The sequence below is a fragment of the Chenopodium album genome, chromosome 3 (assembly GCF_948465745.1).
Source record: "Chenopodium album chromosome 3, dcCheAlbu1.1, whole genome shotgun sequence".
In the NCBI taxonomy this organism is placed as follows: Eukaryota; Viridiplantae; Streptophyta; class Magnoliopsida; order Caryophyllales; family Amaranthaceae; genus Chenopodium; species Chenopodium album.
Window position 1 is genome coordinate 12,091,009 of NC_137836.1, and position 11,716 is coordinate 12,102,724.

Below are 11,716 nucleotides of genomic sequence, written 5' to 3' on the forward strand. Positions count from 1 at the left end.
TGCAAGTGACTTTGCACTAGGAGCCGTGCTCGGAAAAAGAAAGAACAAGGTTTTGCATGCTATTTATTATGCAAGCAAAACTTTGGATGAAGCCCAAGTCAACTATTCCACTACAAAGAAGGAGTTTCTTCCTGTTATATATGCTTTAGAAAAATTTAGATCATATCTTGTTGGTTCTAAAGTCATTGTTTTTACTGACCATGTAGCGTTGAAGTACTTGATAGCTAAGGCGGAATCAAAGCCAAGGCTACTCCGATGGGTTCTTTTGCTCCAAGATTTCAACATCGAAATAAAAGATAAAAAGGGAGCAGAGAACGTAGTGGCAGACCACTTGTCACGTATCAGGTATGATGAGGGTAAGGATTCTCTTCCTATAGATGATTCATTCCCTGATGACAACCTATATGCAGTTGTAGAGCAACACCCATGGTATGCTGATTTTGCTAATTATTTAGTGGGTGATACTCTACCTCTTGACTTGTCCTACCAACAAAAAAAGAAATTCTTTTCTGATGTTAAGCATTATTTTTGGGATGATCCTTTTTTGTTTCGTGGGTGTGCAGATGGATTATTTCGCACACTACTACAAAAATGGGCAAAGAGACCCGTTGAAATATGCTTGAGAGACCGCCTCACAACGGGTCTCTATCTCAGGGGTCTATTTGATAAAGAGACTCGTTCGTTAGAGGGGGTCTGTTTTTTAGTACAAAGAGACCCGTTGTAAGTTATAACGGGTCTGTTATGTAAGTCACGAAATTAATATTTTAGAAGAATAAGAGACCTGTTATATTAAGATAAGGGTCTGTTTAGTGGTATCAAACAGACCTATTATGTCAGATAACAGGTCTCTTTGTTCTTTCACTTTTTTTTAAAAAAAAAAAATATTTTTGCTTTTTTTTTTTTGCTATGGTTTGGAGGTTCATATTTGAATTTTGAAAATTTTGTTTATATGCAATACAAAAATTGGAGGATAAATCATACGAAGAAAATTGTACTGAGTAAGTTACAACCATTAAATAAAATTGATGTGATGAAAAAAATAATTCATCCAACATAAATTTGCAACAAAAAATTGAATTTATTTAACTTTACAATTATAATTACATCAATAAATACTTGACTACTCCATTTTCTATCTCCACTGTTTGAGAATTTCTTGTGACGAAATTATGCAAATGTGACAAAAAAAAAAAAGCAAGTTAGTAAACACTTTTAATGAAATTGATATAGTAGTAAATAAAAGCTCTAGTACTGCTCGTAAAATTGGTAATCCAACAAAAATAAGACGATAAAAAAGTGAATGAACTCACAGAAATTACACCACTACACTACAGCCAAAATTATAATAAACATCATAGTTACCAAAACAAAGATGGAAGTAAAACACTAAGCATAATAAGACTAAGGAGAAGAACACATTTGTAAAAGTGAATCAACTCACATAAAATACAACAATCTTGGCAAAACTCAGATAAATGAACCAAAGGCGAGATCTGAGAAAAAGACTACAACCAAAACAAAATATGGAAGTAGTTGTAATTAAGAATTCTACTAAAAAAAACAACACATTCAGTAATTAATAAAAAAAAAAAAAAAAAACAATTATAGATCGATTACCTCAATTTTGATCAGAAGTTAGGTCATCAAATAGACAACAATTCTTCATAATTTCCGGATCTATTAGCATAGGAGGTTGAGCTTCTTTCTGCAATTGGAAAATAGAATTAGACCTTCGGTATTTGAAAAAATTGAACGCAATTGATGATTTTTGATGCAGAATCGACTATTGGTTTATGTTGTTCTTTTTTCCACATCACCTTTTAACTTGGTGATTTCTTGAACTTGAGAAAAATGGGAGGATAAAGAGCAAGCATAGTAGAGAAATAGCCCCAATTTACCATCCTTGGAGTAAAAGCATTGTTTTAATTCAATGGAGAAGGGAGGAGGAATTAACGGCGGATTCATCAAGAGATGATGAGGGTTTTAATTTGGGCTTGGACGGAGGTTTTGAGGAGTGGATATGTGAATGGGTTTGAATGAAGGGAAATAATGAGGTATAAAAAAGAAAAAAAAGTACAACACCAAATAAAAAGGGTTGTACTACTTTCAGAGGAGCAATGGTAAGAGACCCTTCAAAGTAGATACGGGGTCTGTTATCTTTTATTTATTTTTTTCAATACACATAACAGACCTGTTATAATTAATATTGGATCCCTTACATTAAACAGACCCGTTAGTTAAATAACGGGTCTTTAATTGGGGGTCTTTGATGAGTGACATTTATGTCACTCTTAGGGAGTAGTTTTAGAGTCATTTTCGTGTTTATTTTATCTTATTTCCCCTTTCTTTCTCTTGTTTTCTTTTTAATAAAGTTTCTTGTTTATTCGGTAATTTTGGAGCGTTTTAGTTTATTTTCTTTATTTTATTAGCTTTATTTTATTTTCGTATTTTATTTTATTTTATTTGCTTGTATAGTTTTTGTTTATTTTTTATTAGTTTAGTTTTATGTCTCTTATTTTCTATTTTTTTTTATTTTTTTTATTTCTATTTTATTTATTTTATTTTATTTGTCGTGGTTTTGTTTTATTTCGTCCTCTGTTTATTTTCATTTTATTTTATTTTATTCTTTGTCCCAATTTTCTCCTCAATCTTGCTCGTGTTTGTAGGTGTGTTCGGGTTGACGCTCGATTTCCATGTTCAAATCAAGTTCGAAGTCCGAGGTTCGAGGCACAAATTTTGAGCCAAGCAAACTGTGTTGTGCTACCTTGTTGCTGCCCCTTAACCTTCACCACACCCCTCTTTATCCTTCACCACACAACACCACCTCACCTCCCCTGCTGCTCCCTACTTTCCACTCACAAATCACGCACAACCGCAACACACACCAACAACAACTGCAACATCAACAACAACCACACACACCAATACCCAGCCACCGCACTTCACCCAACAAAACCATCACGCAACTCCACCACTCACAGCCACCAATTCACCAATAACAACAGCAGCCACGCAATCCCTGCTCCAATCCGCAGCCTGCAACCCCGCAAAAAACCAGCAACAACAACCACCATCAACCATCAATTCCACTCACCCTCACAACACCAACACCACCAATCAGAACACCCCGCACAGCCGCGCAACAACCAGAACCACCTGACCACCAATTTAACCCCTGAACGCAACTCCCCTGCTGCCTCCATAATACACCTCCACTGCCGCAACCAATACACCACCATTCAACCAACCTAACCAACCCGCAACCCCAACTGCAGCAGCAACAGCAGCCGCACCTCAACCACGACGCCTACCACCACCGCAATAAACCTCTTTTAGCCACCCAAAATGGCAGCCCTTCACCACACCTGACCCGCAACTACTCAAGCCACCAATCAAGCATTTCGGCCCTCAATTAAGCAAAAATCAGATTAAAATTTGATTTTAATCAAGTTCGAGCATACCATTTGTGGTTCGGTCGAAGTTCGAGTCAGAGACTTTGTGGGTTTCGTTAATCGAAGAGGAGTGGTCGAACATACCCATGGTTCGACCGAACCAACCCCGTAGTTCGACCGAACCAACCCATGGTTTGACCGAACCGCTTCACGAGCTATGCACGCGAGTTTTAAAGAAAATTGGACGGCCACGATCTTGGATGCTTGATGAAGATGATGATGATAAGCGGTGATGATTGATTACTTTGATGTGTGGTGATGGTGATCAATGGAGATAGAGCAGCCAAGAAGAAGAAGGAAATCGTGGCTGATTGTTTTGGGTGGGGAATTGATGGGTTTTGGTTTTCTTTTTCTTTTTCTTTTATTTTCATTTCCTTTCCTTTTCCTTTTCTTATTTCTTTTCTCTTTTATTTCTTTTCTATTTTATTTTTCTTTTTATTTTCCTTTTCTTTCTCTATTTTATTTTTCCTTCTTTTATTTTTCTTACTTTGGCTAGCTTAGTATAAATACCCAATTTTTAGGGTAATTAAAAGGACATTCAATAACTATCTATTGATCTCTCTAATTAGTTTTAGGTTAGATTAGGATTAGTCTTATTTGGTAGAGAGAGAAAGTGAGGTTTTCTTCATTAATGAACTTGGATTTTGAAGAAGGAGCTTGTTCAATCCTTTGTAGACCTTCATCTTCAATTAATGAGCAATTTCTTACTCTCTCTCCTCTATTTTTATTTGTTTATTTTGATTATTATTTTAGTTGTTGGTATTGCTTGTTGATCATGTTGATTCTTGATTATTTGTTGGTTAATCTTGTTATTATCATGATTAGTGAGTAATTTCCCCATTAAGGGGATGGTTGTGGTGTAGTTGGACCTTGAGCATGTTCTAGGGTTTAGAATTGATTTATTTGTGATTAAAGTCTTTATATGCTTGATATTCTTTAATCTTCTTGCAAGTGCACATTGTTGGTTGATTAAAGGTGAATCTTTGCTAACAAGAAACGGAAGTTGACTTAGTTAAGGTTCATCACTATCGATTGTTATTTAGTAGTACCTCCTAGTATATGGTTCTAATGTGGAAACATAGAGGCTATGTTAGGAGAAGCCAATTGACCCCGGAAGTCGGCTAGATTGGATTCTTAATTTCGATATTCGAGCATGTTTAGTTCATAATTAATTCAATTTCTATGCCTTTGTTTATGTTCAAGTGAATGCTATACCTAAACCATTTCCCTTAATGTTTTATTTCTTGTTTTAGCATCTTTAGACTTTAGTTTATTTATCTCCTATTCCGGACTAGCTTAATTGTCGATAACATTTGGTGGTGTTTACCGTTCTCTGTGGTTCGACCCCTATGCTTGCCTTATACTCATATTAGGTTTGTTTAGGTTGTATAAATTGTATTTGATCTAGGGATAGACAATTGACGACGCGTTTATTCCCTTGTCAGTCTTTTTTTCAAGTTTTGTAGTAGTGGCAGGTGTGTTCCCGAATGGGAAGTCCACGGTGTGCTTACTAGTTGCCACACCTCACCATATGGAGGACATCATGGCCCCACTAAAACGGTGGCCAAGATTAATGAGTCAAGTTTTTATTGGCCTACGATGTTTAAGGATGCTAACATTTTTGTGCAGGCTTGTGACTCTTGCCAGAGGACTGGCAACATCTCGCGGCGGCATGAGATGCCTCAAACCGGAATTCTAGAAGTTGAAATTTTTGATGTTTGGGGTGTTGACTACATGGGACCGTTCCCTTCTTCAAAAGGGAACCGCTATATACTTGTCACCGTCGACTATGTATCCAAGTGGGTTGAGGCCATCGCTACTCCTACTAATGATGCCAAGGTGGTCCATAGAATTTTCAAGAAGACCATCTTTCCAAGATTTGGCGTGCCTAGAGTGATAATCAATGACGGAGGATCTCACTTTCATGAGCGAAAGTTAGACACCCTCCTCAAAAAGTATGGTGTCTACCATAGGACAGGTTTAGCCTACCACCCCCAAACTAATGGCCAAGTTGAAGTTTCTAACCGTGAGATCAAGGCCATTCTATAGAAGGTGGTAGCAAAGTCAAGGAAAGATTGGAGTGATAAATTGGATGACACCCTTTGGGCGTACAGAACTGCATTCAAGACCCCTATAGGTACTACTCCATATAGACTCGTGTACGGTAAAGCATGTCATCTCCCAGTTGAATTAGAATATAAGGCATATTGGGCTATTAAGGAGCTCAATTTGGATGCCAAACTAGCGGGAGAAAAGAGGTTACTTCAACTTAACCAACTCAATGAGTTTAGGTTGACGGCCTATGATAGTGCTCGTGTCTACAAGGAGAAGACAAAGAAGTGGCACGACAAGATGATCCTTCCGAGAGAATTCCAAGAGGGTGATAAAGTGTTACTGTTCAACTCTCGACTTAAACTATTCCCAGGAAAGTTGAGGTCAAGGTGGTCGGGTCCTTTTATTGTAAAAAGGGCCAATAAATTCGGTTCAGTGGAGGTTTTCGATGAACATGGTAACGAGTTCAAGGTTAATGGCCAAAGACTCAAGCTATATCATGAGGGGGCTACGATTGGTGCAGTTGAATTAATTCACCTAAGCGGTTCCGATTCATTTTGAGCTTCAATGTGGTAAGAGGGTCGTGCAGGACCTAGATAAACCAGCGCTTTGCGGGAGGCAACCCGTATTTCATGCTTTCTGGACTAAATTTTTTTACATTATTTTTATTTTTATTTTTTTTAGAGAGGTGAGGAGAGTGAAATTTTACCTTTCATGAGTGTTTTGTACAGGTTTTAGATCACAAAGTACAGAGATTTCAAGAGAAAAAAGGCGAAGAAAAGAGAAGCTCCAGGATTGGGTACGGGCCCGATCGGGCGAGGCTCGCCTGATCGGGCGCGCACCTAAGGGTCAAAATTGAGCATTATTTTGCCCGATCGGGCGCGAAATATGGATTTTATCGGAGCATATAATCGCCCGATCGAGCAAAGCACGCCCGATCGGGCACGCAAGTGAGGAAGAAAATCTAGGGAATCTTCGCCCGATCGAGCGAGGCCGCCCGATCGGGCGGAAATTTGGAGAAATCGAGTGCCACGAAAAGAAATATCGGGCGAAGCTCGCCCGATCGGGCAAGCAATCTGGCGATTTTGAGGTTCGTGTTCGCGCCCGATCGGGCGGAGGTCACCCGATCGGGCGCGCACTTCACATTCTAGAAGAAAGAAATTTCGCCCGATCGGGCGCGCCTATTTTCCGGAGGATTAAATCCTCCTTCTCCCCTTTTCTTTTCTTTTTCTTTCTTGCTTTTTCTTCTTTATTCACACTTTCTCTCTCTAAAACCTCCATTTTCAAACCTTCAACCTCACCTTCTTTCTAAGATCTCCTCAAATTCATCCATCCAAACCTCAAAATTTTTACATATTCTTAATCTTCACACCTTCCTCTACATTTTCCACCCACTTTCTCCCATTTTCTCTTATAGTTTCTTAAAACCCTTAGAGATAGAAAGCTTCAATACCCAAATTTCTATCTACAAATGTCTTCCAAACGTTTTAGACAACAAACAGGCGAAAGTTCGAGGCAACAACAACCAATGGTCGACCCGGAGCTTCAAATACTGGGATGGGAGGAGGTTATTATCACCTCAACGGAACAACGGGCAAGGATGCTCAATCTTATCGAGAGGCAGGTAATCTAAACCCGTTTTATTCATCATCCTACATTATCTGGATTAGGTCTTGATAAATATGTAGAGAAATTATTTAAGGGTATAGGCATGGGTGGTTTCTTCCAAATGCATCATGATACTTATGATTACTTGACATTAGAATTTATTTCTAGTTTTAATGTTATTAAAAAGAATGCTTTGATCACTCATGTGCAATTCTGATTACTAAACAACGATGTGCGATTAACTCTAAAAGAATTTGGGAAGTTGCTTGAACTAAAATCAGACAAACCTATCGAACCCTCCCAAGACCACATTGCCGTGGTCTACAAGAAACTCACTGGGGAGGGTTTGGCTAACCTCCAACACGCCAAAGGGACGTGGATTCAACATCCCGTCCCAAAGTTTTGGCAAAGGTTTGCCGGCCTCACAATTTTTGGGAGGCATGAACCGGCAAACGTGAGGAGGGATGAACTAGAATTGTTGGCATCCAATTTGATCCCTAATGCTGAGAAATTAGACATACCTCATAGGATTGCCAACCACTTCCAAAGGGCGGCCAATGCGCCCGAAACGGGTAGGTCTAGGGCGCCTATCTATTTTGGGGGGTTGGTGACCCATATTGCTATTAAACACCTAGGATGGATCCCAAATGGGCATAGGAAAGTAGTGGGATCAACCCTTATGGACCTAGCTTACTTAGGGAGCCTAAAATGGGTGCAACCCATGGGTGGTGAGACTTGGTGGATAGTCCATCGGCAATCGGGTAGGAGAGATCAAGCCTTTACCCTACCCAACCCCGCCTTGACCAAATTTGAGAAGGGGAAGCCTTCTTACACATTCGAGATAAACGGTCAAGGCGAGGTTCAAGAACCTCACCTTTCACCACAACCCCACTAATCACCCCAAGACCATTCCCCCCAACACCATTCACCACACTACCCCCAACCCCCACCCCAACCCTTTACCTATAGCATGCCCACCTCCTCCGTCGATTATAACATCGACCCTAATGCCCCTTATGACTTTTTGGCTTTTCGGAGCCAAATAGATCGTATAGAGATGGGGCAAGGGAGAATAGAGGGCATGGTGCAAAACCTAGATTCTAGGTTAGGCACTTTGGATAGTCGGGTGGGTCATATAGAGAGGAACCTCGGGAGGGGTTTATACCCGATGTACGATGACTATGCATGCCGAGGGGCTATTCCCCCCGAGGCCTTAGTTCCCGATTGGTTCCAATACCCCCAAGGTGGGTATTCCACCCCCAGAGCTTTTGGTACTTATGTGGACTACTCTTCAGTCCATGGATATGGGGGTGATGCTCCTTTTGGGGGTATTAGGGGAAATGTGAACCCTAACTATTTTGCAGGTGGTTCGGGTTATGGTGGTGCTGGAACGAGCCAGGGTGGTGCCGGCTCGAGCTATGGAGAAGGGTACGAGAGGATGAATGATGATGAGGAGTAGCTTCTCCTTGCTACCTTCCCAAGTCAATGAGGGCATTGCTTGATTTGTCTTGGGGGGAGATTTCTTATATGGTAACTCTCTTTCTCTTTTCTCTATTTATTGCTTTCCTAGTGTAGTTTTTATTACTTTCCTTTATGAAAAAAATACAAAAAAATTTGAAAAAACAAAAAAATTCAAAAATACGTTCCAATGAATTGTAAATCATGCTTCCCTGTATCCCATACTTAGAAAATATTGTTTTGATTCTTGGTATATGATAATGAGCTTTGTGAATTTGTTGATCATGATTTGAAGTTTAATTGTTTGGATTCCTAAACATGCGTCAATTTTGCCAACTATTTGTGAATATAGTGCTTGACTAGTTGATTTGGTTAGGAATGTGTGATAGTTCCTGGTATGTTAATGAATTTGAGTATTGGTTTGCAACTATTAGTAATGTTTATATAGCTCAATATTATGCACATTGAGGAGGACGAATGCATTTGTTCTCTTAGGAAGCCTTCAGACCATATTAGATACATTTGTTCTCTTCTTGTTACCCATGTTGTTGCTTGTGCCCTTTTATTGTTTATTTAGCCACATTACAAGCCTATATGAGCCCCATTGGTTACTAGTCCCAAGCTTGGCTTGGGGAGCTATTAGTTGGTGAGGTGAGGGAGTTGTGGTGTGCATATCATTTGCACAATATGGGAATAAAAGAAGAGTGATTGTTCTTTGATATTATGATTGGAAAATATTGATGTTTTGTGCGACAAAGTTGAAAATTTCCAATATGAGGTAAAAAAGAGAAAAAAAAAAAAGAGCAAAGAATAAAAAGTTGTCTCATGTGTTCAAATGTTCTATTTGAAGGTTGCTCAAGAAAAAAAAAAGAAAAAGAAAAAAAAAGTTCAAGTTTTGAAAAAAAAAAAAAAGAAAGAAAAAAAAAAAAGAATAAGTAGTTCAAAGTTTGTTTTAATTCACTCTATTTCATATTATCATATTTTGTGAGTGAATATGTAAGTGTTGGGATTGTGTTGTGTATATGATTGTTTGGTGAACTTTTGTGGAGTTGAGTTGTGATTGGAGATGTTTTGGCCATCACTTGTTGTGACCTTGGGTTTTATTAGGATATGGCTCCCTTAAGCATGGCTTTACTCTCACATTTTCCTAAATTTATCCTACCCTTTACCCTAGCCTTACATTACAAGCTGTAAAGACCTTCCGACCTTTGTGCATAAGAGTTGTATGAATGTGAAAGTGTTGTTTATCAATGCAAGTTATGATTTGACATATTTCGAGTCGACTAGTAGGTTAAGCGTTCATTGTTTTAAACACACGAGAGTATGAGTTGGGAGGGCATTGTTCACAAATAAAGGGGTTGGTTGGAGAGCGATCGAGTACATCTTTTACTCGCCACATAAATGAGAGTTGAGTGTGTGAGCACTAGTCTTGAATTCTATATGCTCATGTGGTTTGCTCTACTTGACAATTGTTGGGGATGAAGGATGATTAGATGAATGAGATTGATTGACATTGAAGCATGTCATTAGATTTATCTTGAATCGTTTGTGCTTGATTTTGTTTATTGGGATGAGGCATGTTTTATATGTTCATTGATGAGCTCTTTGCTTAGGGACAAGCAAAGGTTTGACTTGGGGGAGTTTGATATGTCCAATTTATATAGTGTTTTACCCCCGTCCCATGGTCATAATTAGTAGTGTTTTTGGCTCTTTAAGGCCACTTTTATTACTAATTTGTGTTTTCTAGTGATTTTTTAGTTTTTCTTGAGTTTTGTAGGAAATTGCACACTTGGGGCGTTTTCCGGGTTTTTCATGAAGCAACTACGAGAGTTAGGAGGACACGACCATCCTTGAAGCCCAGGACCGGTGAGAGTCGGTGATTAAGGGCTCGGTATGTGATACCGGGGCAATTGGATCAAGTAATCAAGACCTGATGAGGAAATCCGGATTGGGCCGAGGAATCGAGCCCAATCGAAATCCAAGCCTCGAAGAAGAAGCCGGGCCCGATCGGGCAAGCATACGCCCGATCGGGCGGGCGTGCGCAAAGAAGCATCAAGGAAGAAGCCGCGCCCGATCGGGTGAGCGTAGGCTCGATCGGGCGCAGCACACCAGCAAGGGCATAGTGAATAAGGCGGGCCCGATCGGGCGCGTGTTTTTCTAAGTACCTGATTAGTTTGTTTAAGGTTTTGTTTTAGGAGTGTTTTAAGTACGAATTTTGTACGTAATTTTTGATTACTTTCTCTTTTAGATTTTCTCTCTCTACTTAGGATATTTTCTCTCTCTTAAACTCTCTCTCAACATTGTTCTTAATTACATTCATTAATCCAGATTTCTTTTGGTAACAATTTCTTCTCTTTTAATTTCAGTTATTTTATTTAATTCTTTGATTATGTCTTGCTTTATTTATTCGATTAGTTTAGATTTAATGATGCTTGAGTAGTTTTATTTCTAGGGTTTATGGGGATCTAATAAATAATATGAAGGGGTAAATTTGTGATTGTTGATTATCAATGCTTGGTTAATTTCCTACTGGTTGATTTAATGTTATGCAATTAGGTTTGGCCAGATTTAATTGTATGAGTTTAGCAATATTAATTCGAGATTCGACAGATGAGAATTGATGTTTAGGCTTAGTTTCAATAGGCAGACTAATTTATAAATGGTTAAGTCGAGATTCGACAGATGAGATTTAATACCGGTAAATTAACTCTGTGATTGTAATACGTAGCGAAAGCCCTTTATAATCTGATTAATCAATTCTTGATGATTGTTTATTATGATTTGCCCTGGAATATTGTTTATTAGTGAACCTATGCCCTAGGCCTTTTAATATTTAATTTCTCCCTACTTTATTTTCTCTGATCATATTCTTCGTAGTATAGTCTTTAATTACAACAACATTGGTTACCTTAATAATTTAGATTATAATAATTAATTAGGAGTAAAAAGACTTGTTTCCCTGTGGATTCGACCCTACTTCCCTATCTGCATTAGTTAGAGGACTTAAGTAATACTTTTGATTAGGGGATACGACTCTACCCTGTCACCTATAAATACCCCAACCATTTATGATGGGAGGGGTGGATTACGACATTACAAAAGAAAAGAGCATTAAATAGCTCCAACTTCTCTCTACTTTCTCTCTG

The 11,716-nt window shown here is 38.8% G+C and overlaps 1 long non-coding RNA gene across 1 annotated transcript; it reads right to left on the reverse strand.

Annotated features, from left to right (window-relative positions):
* Positions 1–999: 999 nt before the first annotated feature.
* LOC145611606 (uncharacterized) lies at positions 1,000–2,122 on the reverse strand. The gene is made up of 3 exons (XR_014106414.1): positions 1,818–2,122; positions 1,618–1,705; positions 1,000–1,155 (listed from the first exon to the last, which is right to left on the reverse strand). It is a non-coding gene; the product is annotated as an uncharacterized LOC145611606 (long non-coding RNA).
* Between the last annotated feature and the right edge of the window lie 9,594 nt (positions 2,123–11,716).